This window comes from Branchiostoma floridae, chromosome 9, assembly GCF_000003815.2.
Source record: "Branchiostoma floridae strain S238N-H82 chromosome 9, Bfl_VNyyK, whole genome shotgun sequence".
Taxonomy (NCBI): domain Eukaryota; kingdom Metazoa; phylum Chordata; class Leptocardii; order Amphioxiformes; family Branchiostomatidae; genus Branchiostoma; species Branchiostoma floridae.
Window position 1 is genome coordinate 4973960 of NC_049987.1, and position 15459 is coordinate 4989418.

General features: G+C 40.3%; 1 protein-coding gene across 2 annotated transcripts in view; it reads left to right on the forward strand.

Annotated features, from left to right (window-relative positions):
• LOC118423234 (neuronal acetylcholine receptor subunit alpha-4-like) overlaps window positions 1-15459 on the forward strand; it is a 63955-nt gene that overhangs the window by 14238 nt on the left and 34258 nt on the right. The window contains exon 1 of one of the 2 annotated variants that reach the window (XM_035831306.1): window positions 4038-4243. The exons of the other annotated variant lie outside the window; for it this stretch is intronic. The gene's annotated coding sequence lies outside the window, so the exon portion shown is untranslated. Of the gene's footprint in view, window positions 1-4037; window positions 4244-15459 lie in introns of those variants that run through there. 2 annotated transcript variants of the gene reach the window in all.

Consider the following 15459-nt stretch of genomic DNA (forward strand, 5'->3'; position numbering starts at 1 on the left):
GTTGTATGTGAGAGTGTAAGTGTGTGCATGTAAACAAGTATGTACGTTGCGCGTGCATAATCTTATATGTATGTAACTGTGTGCATGTGTGTGTGTGTGTGTGTTGTGTGTTGTGTATGTATATATACATGTGTACCCCTGTGCGTTTGTGTTGTGTTGTGTATTGTGCGTCTTCAAGCAATTCAGTCGTTACCGTCATTGCAAACTGGCAGCCTTCAAATCACAAAAAAACGGTACCGAAATATTGCCTTCTTGGTGAAGGTGATAAAATCGCTTATCATTCCAAATATTTGAAATATTCTGCCAGCATATTGCTGTAACATTCTACAGGAATCCTCCGCAATATGTAATTATGATATCCGTTGCTACCTTTATGCGTAACGTGGATTAAAGTGCAACCAATGCCAGCGGGTAACAAAAGAGTCATTGGCGCGGGGTCTTCTTTCATTGCACAAACGTAACCGGATTTGCAGAAATATGATGAACGTTTGGTGCATTTCGTTAGAATGTCATAACCCGTGCTTCACTATAGAATGGAGCGGATTCAATCGGATGTTCATTTTCTGTCTTTTTTTTTATTGAAGAACATGCAAAATTACACACATAGTGGTGCCGCACTCAAGCTAAAAGCTTATGTTCACGGCACCACTAACGAAATACAATAAATAATACACAACTAAAACACAAAAGTACGGGAATCGGCATTATAACAGAGATGAAATAAACGTATTATGATAATATAAATTAATTGTACAAACATGATGCCGATATTAAACAATACAGTATTGGAGTTATGACAAAAGAAAATAATTATACAAAACGTTTGGTTTCTAATAAATACATCTGGGCAATATACAGCGCATTAGAATTGTCAGTGGAAGAGAGGAGGGGTGAAACCCTAATCAATAAATGTATAATAGCTGTTTCAGACAAGGCATCAATATTGAGAATTGGAATATTCAATTTTTTTATCCTGTCAAATAAAAGTAAACGTTGATTTCTGTCTTTAATCACATACATCCTCCGAGAGGGGAAATGTACTGTATTTTCTATGCAAGCAGAGGTTAGGCTTCAGAAATGTGCATGACTCGTGTAAAGGTGGTATCTCGCTGCACTTGGCGCACCGGTGTGGCACTGCGGGATTCGAAAGATTACTCAGCGAATTTTCTTCCGTTTTGTGTATTTTGTTGTCTTCTAACTCTAAGTCATACTTTTACGTATTACCTAATATCTAAATCATAAAAAATCGGCTAAAATATACATCAGTGCCGCAGTAAACGAACCCCGCAGTGCCACACCGCGGCCTCAAGTAAACTTATATACCACTTTAAGAGTAAGTCATGATCGGATACATACAACAACTAAACATGCCTGGATGGAAATTAACTTGATGTTTGGTACGCGAGTAGGTCTTGATGAGACCTTGAACTAAACGGATTCCCCCTAGCAGCCTGTTATGGTACTAAAGCGGAAGGTTCGATTTTGATATCTAGAGTTCTGGACATGCTATGGTCGTGATTTTATATCACTTGGGACATCGAGAATTTGGTGCAGGTTTGGCCCTCTACCGGATTGTTTGGAACTGCAGAAGCATTTTTGGTTCAGACTTTCAAAGAGAATAACTCAATAAGGGGTTGTCGAATAGTCATGATTTTTGGTACTAGTATACTATTTAGATAGCTTTTTAGTGTTTTGTAGTGTTACATTATTTCACGCTCTGCATATAAGCTGACTAGGTCTGCATGCATCTATTTTCCCCAAGTAAATAAAGCATGCATGATATAGTGTAGTCACTCAAACAACTGGATTTTATGATTTTGGAAACGTTCATTCTGACATTCATATCTAGGTAGCATCCACTACCTTTCGTCGGTGACAATGCACACACGATAAATCATGGATGCAATCTAAAACGTCTGACCGTTTCCAAAATCATATCCAGTTGCTTGAGTTACTGCTGTTTGGCGTATCTTATTACCTGGATGTCTAACCTTCAACGACATAGATGAACATGTCTGATAGTGTGCGGACATATATTTACCACTAGTTTGGCAAGATTCAATGACCGTCAAGCCATCTGAGTTGTACATATGGGTGAATATGATCTAGAGTCTATCAAACAAATGGTAGAATCCTTTCAGTTTCCCTAGCGTCATTTCTGGCTTCATTCTTCTTTTGTATATTGCTTCTGTACGGGCTTCTTATCTTCTTCGCTGTGGATGTAGTCTTTATACAACAGTGCAAAGATTGGTCCAGTCATTGCATAATCCTCTCATTTGTCCCCATCAAACAATTCATTGGAAGAACACTGGTACAACAACAGGGGGTGATTGATTGGTAAGACCTTATCGTAGAGGCCCATTCTCCGGGTTTAACGGCCTTGTCTGCAGTTCAGGGCAGTAAACTGTAATTGGGAGCCGCATATCCGTCCAGGCAATTTCCGAACAACAAGTGTCCAATCTTGTTTTACCATTACCTTATCGCCAAAAGGGCGCGACGTTCTTTTCTGTATTTGATACAACGTAGTCTAACAACGTAGTCTAACAATTTCCGCTATTGCTCTGTGTGTGCGGGGGGGGGGGATCTGTAATAGAATCCGTTGCGGTCTTCGAACGGGGCTGGGTTTTTTTTTGGGGGGGGGGGGGGGTCCCCATTTTCAACGTTGGCTGGGTTATCTAAAACTTGTGCCCGGAAAAGGAGTTTGCTGTGAAAAAAAGTTTGCCGGGATAACGATTTTGCCCCCTCCCCGTTCACGGAGTCTAGATCTGTACGGCAATTGCAAGGGTAGTTCATCCCATGGGTTTAACTTTTGTCTGACGTACTAATTAGTAAGGGCAGCCATGCGTTGGAGCCAGTGACGACTGTAGTATTGACGCATCTCTGCAACCATGCATGCTTACTTAGCGGAGTACTTGATATCGTTATCAAGCCGGTAGAGCCTCAAGTGACCCCAGTTAACCTTTTTGTCTTGTTTTGCGCTTGGAACTGATATCGATGCGGATATCCCAAGACAGGCATATCCTTATCGTCTGCATGAAAACGGAGGTATAGATTTGCTGGGCATGTGTTTGTACGTGCTTGCAGTTTCGACGCTATATTTCCAGAACGATTCGAGCGATTGCCATGATATTTAGTACGGGGGTAGGTGTTTTTGACATGCCGGTTAGGTTCGATTTTGGGCCCTCTGGTGGCAGACCTTGGTACTGCAGTAGGACTTCCTGTGTTAGTATCTTTGATCATGGAAACGCCGTGGCCTTGATTTTTTCGTCTTAGGTAGCTTTAAAGAGGAGTTAGAATATGTGCTGGTTTGGGCCCCCTAGTAGATTGCTATGGAACTGCAGGGGATGTGTCGTGATCAGATGAAACTGTGTACAACCTTCGCTAAGTCTTCTACAAGTACATTATACAAAAAAAAAACAAGTAGCTATAAATCGATCGACCTCCCTATAATTTTATTTATAAATCAATATGTTGAGTTTAATGTATCGTTTACAATATTGGTTCTAACGTCTAATTACGTATTAACCTATTTGTACACAACTGAAATTGATCGTAGAATGCAATTATTGTATTCATATTCAGTATGCCATGTATTAAATTCTTTTAACAAGCTAAAAGAAAGGTGAACAGATTTGAGCATTTATTATCATCATTTCGTAAACAATGCTAAAATTACGTCAATGTTCAAACGCTAATGTGGTATCTCACTGTACTTGGGTCACCGGTGTGGCACTGCGGAGTTCGAAAGACACTCAACGAATTTCAGATATAAAGAACGAATTTTCTTACGTTTTGTGTATTTTGTTGCCTTCCAAGTCATACTTTTACGTAGTACGCAACATCTAAACTATAAAAATATCAGCGAAAATAACACAATAGTGCCGCAGTGAACGACCCTCGCAGTGCCGCACAGGTGCCCCAAGTGCAGTGAGATACCACCTTTGACTTTTATATGCAGATGATTTCGATCCGTCGCTAGGTGGCGCTCTCTGGCAGGGGAATACTGTAATCCATCGATTCTGTTTTACCGGATGCTCCGGAGTGCCCCCGGGCTAGGTAGTGATAATTCTCCCGCTCAGTGTAATTACAAGCCTGTCATATAGGATTACAGTCTCACCTCGCCCAAACTCTGCCTACATGCGGATTGATCGCCCAATCCGAGCGGTGAAGACCGCTTTACGTGCCGCTAATCTCCGAATTCCTCCCCATTTGCCAGCTCGAGCTTGAACGGATCAAATCGGAGGTAAGTACTACAGGATTTAAACATGTAGGATACGTGATTCTAATTACGTCAGCTTAGGAGAGATGAGATATATCGATTGATATGATATCAAGTTCCACGATTGGTAACGGTGAGGTAAAGTGGAATACTTGAGTATTGAACGCACCTGGCGTAGCTAACGGATATATCGGTGGTTTTATGTTCTTTCACAAATCCTTAGCATTGAATATTTCAGCGGCGTAGAGGCGAAGGGCTAAGTCTGAATATGCATGGCATTTATAATCGGGGAGGGAGCTCTGGGGAAAATGGCCCCCATACTGCCTGTCACCTACCTCTCTAAACGTCATCAGTTCGAGCCGTGAAGCAGTACACTTTTAAAAGGCGTTTTCAGTATTTGTTCTTGACATTCCACGTTTAAAGGAACAAAATGTAAGATTTGGTCGAAGCTAGAAAAATGTCCATTCTATGGTCATTTCGTTTCTTATATAGTATGTAGCTCGAAGAACCGTACGGGATTTCATAACAATATTCAGGATATGAAAAATGATATATTACAGCATCACATGTAGAATGTGTAGAATATACATATATTTGCCGGTTTGTTTACATTCATCTAGCATGTCTTTGTTTGTACCACCAAAAATATGTGAAAGTAGTGAAATTTGCTTTTGCCGTTTGTATTACAAAGTATGGGGGAAATAAGGAATAAAGATGCAAATGTCAACTAGAAAGGCCGACATTTGCTTAGGAGCAAATACAGCATATTTCAGCCATAGCTTTTCCCATACAACATTTAACTGTCTCAAATAACCCCTGCTCGAAAATGGAACATTTAGGGGCACACCCCAGTTTCTCGCCCCCATTGAAACGTATAGTTAATAGACTATTTTCAACGACGCCGTATTTCCAAACAAAATTTTCCCCGGGAACTACACCTATACAGTATACAGGAAGTAAAAATGTACCATCTGGTCTAACATATCTGATTTGCAAGAAAATTGTAGGACCTAAAATCTCACAACATCCTAATGAATTTCGAAAGCCCGTAGCGATGACATTATCGGTCAAGCTGCCCGGGGCGCTTCACTGTTTGCGTCCTCGGAGCGATACCCGGAAGCCAAGATGTGTCGACAAAAACTTACCAAAAACAACATATAGGGGTCGAAGTTTATACTAGCAGCGGATCCGCTACGCTAATTTTACACTGAGTAACTGGGCACTAAGGGACTGGTCGATATTTAGCGGGGGGGCGGTCGTCGGGGGGGAGGATGGGCCTAGGAAAAAAAATTGAGCCAGGGGGAGGGCCTAGGAAAAAAAATTGAGCGGGGGGGAGGGCCTAGGAAAAATTTTTTGCTCGGACTATCAGTGAAATTTGTTCGTCAAAATGCCAGAAATGGCTTTTCGGAGGGTCAAGATTTCAAAATTTCCCAGGCCTCAACAAGGCCCCGGCAAGGCAAAAAAAAAAGTTGGTGACTTCGGCGCTCCACATGCTGAAAATTCGCTCAGTATTCACTCAGTAATATTTTCCTGCCGTGCCTTTGACTCTATCTCTGTTAAACACCACTACAACGTTGTAAAACTATTGATGTTATAATAGTATTTACCATTTTAACGCTGGTATAAAGGTGGACGGAGAAAATATCAGTCAAATTTGTTTACCTTTCTTTTGAAGCTGGCGCGGCAAAGACATGAAGCCGAAGTTCATACCGGACGTGGTAGACTATTTTCAGAGTTCTACTGTATGGTATAATAAGTTCTCGATAAAGTTACCAAAATGCGACGTAAAAAGTGTACTTCCGGTTTGCAATGCCACCATTCAGTCACGGTGACAAAATTCAGCGCCTTGGAAAAACTTGCATATCTTGCCAACATCTGTGCACCAACACATGTCGGTATTTTCCTAAGATTTTACCGAAAAAAATGACAGGAAAAAGCCTCTTTTCTTTCATAATTTTGCATGCTCTGGAAGACGACTGGTGAAAAAGTAAATGCACGTGCTGTTTGTAAAACCGACGGTGAGACTCAAATCAAACGCACGCAGTACAAGACGTGCCCAACCCGATTCACATGTGGGAAATGTTGTTATACGTGTCGTTACCATGACAACAGCCTTGGCTGCAGTCTTTAGATATACCGATTAGACAGGGCGTGCCACTTTATGCGAAAAATCGAATTAACTTGCGACCAATCACAGCCAGCAGCGGCTCCAACAAAGGCGGTAACATAACGTCAATGAAGAAGAGGCACGAAACTTTGCGAAAATAAACCGAGAAACTGCGATGTTTGGGACTGGATAACATACACAAGTATCTCGCTAAGGCGTCGACCTGTCAAGAAGTGGACGACGCGGAAACTATTGCTTCTACTACAACTAAGTTGAGGGACAACGACAAGGGGCAGCGGAGCAGTCAGGGCTGACACCGATCGCGAGGAAACGATGCCAAGGCCGCGGTGGACGGCTCGACTGTCGAGTCCGTCTAAAATCTAATAAAAATGGCGCGAATGGCTTCGTCACATCGGAGACGAGTGTTGGGTGACGTGTGTTTACAGTTTGCACCAGGAGAAAAACATTCTTTAACGCTTCCTTTGTTGATAGTTTTTAAACTATGAAAATAGGAAGCGTGACTACTGAGAAAAGAATATGAACTAACCATGGAGCTTTTATCTGATAAAAGCTCCTTGAACTAACGTGTCGGATTCGTCATAAATTCCAATTTCACGTTAAATGCATTTTAAATCGTACAAGGTCTGGGTGATTCCAATCGGAGTTTGCAGGCATTGCAAATTAGATCGTGAATAAAAGCGAATGTTACCGAATAAATAGTATCATAATATTTCTTTTGTCATGCTTGTTCATTTGCTTACGCGCCTTCAACAATAAAAGTGGCATAATACAGACATAAAGTTATCATGTTGCTGCAACATCGTGCTGGCAAAATGTATGTTTATTCATATAAACATTGCACAGGTAACACAATTGTTTAGATTTACAGTTCAAAACCTTCTAACGATAAATATTGATGAGGAAATAATCATTCTCGCCATTGTTAAACTTACTTATCAAATCTAAACTGGCCAATTTTCCCGCGATTTCCGCCAAGTAACATTTCCTCGATTGTCTCAACTTACCCTGCCAAAGTCAAATCTGCCGAAAATGAATGATTTTGCTACGCGGAATGTTGGCAAATTCATCGACAAAGACATGTACTCTGACGTTCAAGGAACGCGTACCTTCTGCTAACGTCCAAATGACCTTGTCGTTAACTCCAAATTCTCGCAAAAAAAAAACTATTTTATATATACATGTATATAAAACCTTGCGTAAGGTGACATTCGTCCGCTGTGTTGTCATATGCACGTGTTTCTATATAAACGGGGTTGGAAGGCCCCGCTATTGATTATTAATTAGACTTCGTCTTCCTTTTCGCTGATTGGCTGGCTCGTTAGATTCATTTAACTTGCACGTGCGGGGCTCTGCGGGGTGACGTCACGGCAAAAGGCCGAAAGAAAACCAATTTTCCCTCAGAAAAGTGCTGAAATTTACTGTATATAGTAAAGCGCTGGTTGCAAGTTAGCAATTTACGTGTTTGTAAGCATAAGTCCGTGAGATTTCTGAAACAACAGCAGTTCAGTGATAAACGGAACCTTCTAAAAACGTACGGAGCTAACAGCGCAGGGAAAATATACCATCGCATCACAGAAATGCCCCTAAAAACTGATACAATAAGCCTTCTGAATAGCCCAAAGTGCAAGAGTTTCCCCCAACGGTGCTCTGCCCCTGGACCCTGCCAGGCCGGGGCCTTCGGCGTTCTTCGGTGGACCCCGGACCCCGTGTGCCGACGCTGTAAAAAAATTCTGGCGGGAACACTGCAGTATATAGGGAATCGTGAGGCCCGCTTATGAATATTAATTAGCCTTCGCACTCTTCGCGCACAGGTGTGGGCTCCGTGCGGGGTCACGGAAGGTCACGTCAGGAGGCCAAAAGAACACAAATTTCCCATCAGAAAAGTGCCAAAATTAATCATTATAAAGTAGTTTATGTCAAAACTTTTACTTGGATCATTTTACCAACTATCTAATGCCTATCTACACCAAATTTCAGGCCATTCCATTGTAAGACCAGGGTACAGGGGGCCAAAATATACCGTTTTGGTCTTAAGATGACCCAAAAACCTTAATAAAATCATTTAAAAGAGAGATATGGGAAAATTGAAAAAAACGTCCGAGGGTATTGGCCCACTCTACCCTTGTGCCAAATTTCAAGTCATTCGGTTGAGGAACAACGGAGATACCGTGTTCCGAAGATTTGACAGGAGAAAGAAGAAAGAAGAAACATTACGAATACAATATATTTCACCATACCTATGGTATGGCTGAAATATAATGATGACACTTTAAGCTCTGCCATCAAAATCCTACACTGAGCCCCTTAAGATACCTGGTATCAAGTTAAACACTAGAAAGGCAACATTTTAGCAAAAAATGCAGAATGTTTCCTCTGTAGCCTTTTGCAGAGGTATTTGCACAAATATTATAGCATTGGGCTCTCCCGAAAGTATTGTATGAGGGTAATAAAAATACAAACAAAGGTTTTGCTATTGCAAACCTGTGATTGTTCATACTGCTGTACAGCTAATACTCTGTTCATATTTGCTGTCACAGCTGATAATTCTGATGTCAGTTTCAAGCTCTGATTGTTTCATGGCAATTCCAAGCTCTGATTGGTTCATGTCAGTTCTAAGCTCTGATTGGTTCACAAGAAGAACAGCAGGAAAAAGAAGAAGAAAAACAACATGTTTTCCCTATCGATGAAAACATAATCAAGCTTTGCGTTCGACATACGTAACTACTATTTTGAATGCCAACATTTCTTTACAAAATAATTGTATCGTTTTAATTTGATTCTCTAATATAGATGCTAAATATAGAAGTTACGATAATAAAAACAAACGCTCGTAGCATAAGTATGGTCTTCTGAGTTTACATGGAACAACGGATATTCAAAACACGTGTACAAAGATTACATAAGAGCAAAATGTTAAGACGATAGTCACTTTTTAGCCTCGCAAAAGTCTAGGTTTATTGGCGCGGATTTTGTGGATTTCATGGCTGAGTTAGAAACGCCGAAAGAATGTCTCTGATTGATACTTGTAAATGTATGGATTATGTTGAGGTGGGATTTGGAATGGAGGATGAAAGAATGCCATATCATGTGTAGTTTTCTTAAGTAGCGAAGTTATGCGGCCTACCCATGCAACGCATATTAACAACAACATGGCTTGTTTTTCAAAACACTATAGAATATCGATAACATAAGTAACATCCATGATCTGAAATATTCAGTGTTTTACTATTGATTCAAAACTAGCCAAACAAACAGGTAATATTACGTAGTGGTGTCACTGATATAAGGAAACCACCTGAGTACGACGCCAAAGAGAAACTTCTTGTGTTTTTTTAATGAAAAGTCAACAAATTTATTATCATTGAAAAGCTGTCTGAATTCGACAGGAAATTTGACTGAGTATTTAATAAAACACCATTTCAACACAATGTAACATTGTACGTCCCGAAAGACTCAGGCCCAACCAAGATGCCCTTCCAAGGATTTGAACCGAGGTCTCCTAGTTAAGGCCACAGCAAGTAAATTGTATGGATGACATCAACGCTCTCATTAATTTTCGCCTGATTTCAGAAAAAAAACAAGAATTTTTTTCTTCTGCAGGGATGTTCAACATTACGATAAAGTACCACTATGAGCAAATATATCGTGTTGTAGCCTAATAATTGTAGCTTGTAGAATAGAAGTGACACTTGCGAGGTACCCAGGACTGTAGTTGTAGAAATGAAACTCATTGGATAGTTGTAGAAGTGACACCAATATGGAAGCTATGAGACTCAGTGTGGTTACCAACTTTGTTGGTGATGGCAGTCTACCACACTAGTGTCACTTTTACCTCACCAGTACATGTATTAGATACAGGAATGAATGCCTTGCTGGCTCTGATACCATGTTTTGTCCCTTTAATTATTTTTACAACAGTCATCACAACTTTATGGTGCCTATTTTTGAAAATGTAGACATCTTGTTTTTTTCACCCATCTTTTTTTTCGCCCTGTCGCACTATTTATGCAGTCTGCAGAGGATGTCATCCATAAAATTTACTTGCTGTGACCTAACAGCTAATTCAAACAAGAATCTCAAATGTTAGGCAGGTACACTTTTGTATGATTGGATTATTCCGGTAGAGAATATCTTAAGCAAACACGTCAAGTTCTACGCTGTCCATCCGGGAATGATTCCAAAGCGAAGGGAAAACTCCAAAATCAAGTCAAAATTTCCACAATAAATATGTTCTATTAGTAGGCACAGATAATAAAGCAGTATTCAACCATAGCTGGACGAAATTTCCACTCTAGATGATGTACATATACTACAATACAGTAAGGAGTATCAACTACAGCCTCGTTTTGGTGCGTTGTCCCCGGAAATTCAAAATGACCACCGTAATTGACAAGACGTCTATTGCATCTGATGTGAAGATTGCTCGCGGTGATAGAAGGATTGGACCCCTCCAATTTCATACCCAATATGTGATATGAGACTCGGGTTCCTTAACAGAAAGCAACGGTGCAAACGAAATGAAATGACCGTACACCAGAAAGGCCCCCTCCCATTTTACGTATGTTCCGACGTGTGAAGTTTACCTCCCATAGATGTCTGTTTACTCTATTCACGCGTTGGTGTAATCGTAGCAGTGTTTGGTCCAGAGTCCAGAGGTCCTGGGTTTGAATCCCCTGATATGCCATCGATGTTGTGCCCCCATGCAAACAAAAAAAATGTCCCAGAAGTCAACCCCGTGCAAAAGTTGACAATTCCAAAATTATTCCCATACAAAACAATATATCGCTCTTGTGTGAAGTTTTGCATTCTGAGTTTATCCCATTTTGAAGAAAAAAAATGACTGATCCAAAATTACCCATTGCAGAATGTTCCCATGATTAGGCCTGTGTTTCTAGTTAGGCTAACGTCACATTTCCAAACCGAGAACTTTAGATCCGACGTGCACTCTAAAGAATTTCTACTTCTCCCCGTGACATCCCATCTACCAGGCATCGCAAGCACGGGGCATAAGAAGCAAGAATCAGCTGCAATTCAAAACCAACCCTCTAGGGGGCCAATCATCGATCTTCTTGTTTGTATTCTCCCAATGGCATGAACATAAGTACATCTGTTACGGAATATTGGTGGAAGGGCCTGGATTGAAGTCTGTGGAAGTTTTCAGTCCATACATTAATAGAATATGTATGTTCGTATATCTATCATTCATTGTATATTTGTTCGGATCATGAAATGTAATTCCTGATAGGGCTAAAGATTATCGTAATAAATCAATAAACCCAAAATAGATTAGACTACTTACAGACTTAATTCTATCATCAACAAGACAAGCTACAACAAGAAATCTACAAAGGCTCTACAAATTTCGTGGTTGTATAAAATTTCCGAACTCTTATTTTATCTGTATCTAGTTCGTTGAGGAACTATTGATATAGATAATAGCTGGAATATCTATGTAGTTAATGGGATAGCCAGACAAGATACAAAAATTAATGAATGTTCATTTTTGTCCCGCTGTGGTATAAGCTAAACACGGGTTATATGTTAACAATCAAATATATGAACATAATTATAAACGTCTACTCTACTCTAGTACATTTGACTGCCTTCGTTTCCGCTTCTTGGTAATTGTATAAATGTAGACTCTATTAGGTTGTATTATATGATTAGTTAGAGTTGGTTCAACTAAGGCTGTAAGGAATATCAATTTCACTTTATTATTCAAGTATCTGAAGTGGTGAAATTTACGTACACATAGCCGAAAAGAGTGCTTCGATCTGTCACTATCATACAAATGACAATGTACAGTAAATTGTACTTGTGGTGGTACCTCACTGCACTTGTGGCACCGTTGCGGCACTGTGGCACTGTTCACTGCGGCACAGTTGAGTTATTTTGGCTGATTTTTTTTAAAACTTATATATTGCGTAATACATAAAAGTATGACTTGGAAGACAACAAATGACGCAAAACGTAAGAAAATTTCGTTGTTTATCTCTGAAATCCGTTGAGTAATCTTTCGAATCGCTCAGTGCCGCACCGGTGCCTCAAGTGTAATGAGATACCACAAATATAGATATAATGTCAAGTCAAGTCAAGTTTATTGCACAACGATTGTATCAGGTACAATGTATGGCAAGTAACATGTATTACAAGCAACTACGAACTATCTACATGAGTATACTAATCTAACATAATGGAAAATAAGGCGGCATAGTGTATTTTACATTGTTAAAGCACGACTTCTCTTTTGCATAGCATTATATATATATTGGCCTAGGTGGACAGATATGGAGTCGGGACATGATAGAAGTACATGAATATTCTCTTACTTGTATTAGGTAGTGTTGTTCTGTGGTTACACCAGAATAAAGGAGGGGGGGGGGCAACAACGACTATTCTTGTACTTCAATGTGGGCTCAGGTGAAGTTCAGAAATTTCACTCAATATATAGTCAAAAAGAGTGCTTCTATCGCTATCATACAAGGGACAAGCTACGATAAAATGTACTAAGACATAGCTATAGTGCGAACCAGAGTGATGGGGGAGGGGGTTACCATGCCTATTGTTGTAAGTAACTCAATATGGGCGCAGGTGAAGTTCCAAAATTTACCAGAAGAATGCTTCCATCGCTATCATACAAAGGACAATCTACAATAAGATGTACAAAGACATAGACAAATAAAGTGCGAAACATAGTGAAGGAAGGGGGGGGGGGGGTCAACGTGCCCATTGTTGTACCTCAATGTGGGCTCAGGTGTTGTTCGCGCCCGATAGATTAATCACGTGACCAAACCTACTCCATTCCCGTAACCTTGTCTGAGGAATTTAACACCCTTTCCGTTTGTCTGTTAATGAAGAAGGATGGCCGTACGCTTGTGCTGACAGGAATGCGCTGTTAAACTATTGTGATTAAGAAAAGGAATGAAGACCTTTATTGTACAGAACAGTTTTGCGCAACCGAGCTAAGTACAGTTCACAACAAGACAAAATATAGATAATCAAGTAGTGTAGAATTTGGCTTCTTCTCGCTTCTTAGTAATGGTGAAAATTGTATGGGTTTAGCAACGATCGGATTGTCAAAACGCAAGAGGAATAAAAATTTGTCAGTGAAGACCTTTATAGTACATTTGTGCACAACCGAGCTAAGTACAGGTCACAAGAAAGACAAAGTATAGATGTTCACGTCGCGTAGCATCGAAGTTTTGAATCTTCTCGCTTCTTGGTAATGGTGAAAATTGTATGGGTTTAGCAATAGTGTTTTTGTCAAAACGCATGAGTAACAATATTTTTTCAGTGCTATTAATATGTCTAAAGTGAGGGAATCTACTTTCTATATAACTAAATAAGACATTTCTATCATTAACGCACATACAAAGTTGACAGAGTCTTTGTCCTGGTGGAGTTCGTTTTGCACGCCTTCCTAATTCAATTTTCAACATAGTTAATGCTAGTTCCAACTAAAGGGTTACCTATATCCGTTGTTTCTAAAAACAGGTTGTTTAGGGGGGTCAAGCCGACAGACTTTGGTTTTCAATTGCAATATTTTCAACGAACGGTGGTTTCAAATTCCAATATTTTCAAAACAACGGTCAATTATTGACTCTGTCCCTAAATACCCTGTTTCTCTTTTAAAAACAACGGATAAAGGCTACCCTGCGGATTAAGGTGAACTAGCGTGAGAGGGTGGAAAAACGACAGAAATGAAGCATTGTCCGTGCAGTCTACATATGCATGTGAAAACCCCAAGTAGTCTCACGACAGTACATCTGGGTTTGACAATGAGTTGAAAACGGATAAAGGTTACCCTGCGAATTAAGGTCAACTAGCGTTACATCCGAGAGAATCAGAAAACGTCAAGAATGAAGCACTGTACCGTACAGTCTACATATGCATGTGAAAACCCCATGTAGTCTCACGACAGTACATCTGGGTTTGACAATGAGTTGAAAACGGATAAAGGTTACCCTGTGGATTAAGGTCAACTAGCGAAACATCTGAGAGAGTCAGAAAATGTCAAAAATGAAGCACTGTACCGTACAGTCTACATATGCATGTGAAATCTCCAAGTAGTCTCACGACAGTATATCTGGGTTTGGCAATGAGTTGAAAACGTGAACGCCATATTTATCGATTTATAGATGAAGCGCTTGGTCCTCTGCCACCCAATCAATCCCGCTCCAGATTAGATTTCTCCGTGAATGAGGGCCCGGTCCTCCAATTTAACGTTCCGTCTGAAAATCATTGAGGGGGGGGGCTGATATCATCCGTTCATACTAGGGGTTGGTACCGAAACAGAAAAATCAGGTCCAGGTTTTTCTGTTGAGAACCTTTTGGGGCAATGAGAGCACTGTTGAGAACCTTTTGGGGCAAGGAGAGCACTGTTGAGAACCTTTTGGAGCAATGAGAGCACTGTTAACTCCATAATTTCAGGTCCAAAGGATCAGGTCCGGATCTGGGCTTGGACTTAATTCAGTATGTGAAAACTTGTGAATGGATAATACTCAGAACGATGGTCCATCCTGCTACAAAGAGATCTGCTTGGTGTAGTATTTTACTCACATTGGCGTTTTAAAATCCAACAAGGCTTACTGCCTCAGTACGATTGACTGTAAAACTTGGTAGCAATTACAATAGACTCTACTCTACTTCGTTCTTGTTATTGGTACGATGTACCGGTACCCAACCCTAGCCTAGTTAACCCTATTCAGACCGGGGGGGGGGGGGGGGCTTTTGAGGCCTGCGCCAACTTCGATGTCCTATAACGCCAGAACGCCTTACGCTAAAGCCACCAAATTTGGTGAGTTTTCCTAAAATATTGTTGGCAACAATTTTACGAAGTTTGACAAATTTTCCATTTTTCCGTGTTGCCATGGCAACCGTTTGCTGACAGGCAGTTTTGCCAAAAATCACTATTTTTGGTTCTAACAAGGTATTTTTCACATTTATTTGCTATATTACTGCTATTTTGTTACATAAATAAAATCTTACATTATTTAGCATATCTTTCATAATTATATATGCATAAATTATGCTAATTTGATTACGTCATCAGCCCAAAATCCAAGATGGCGGACCGTATGGTCAGATCAAGAATAACAAGCTAATTATCCCT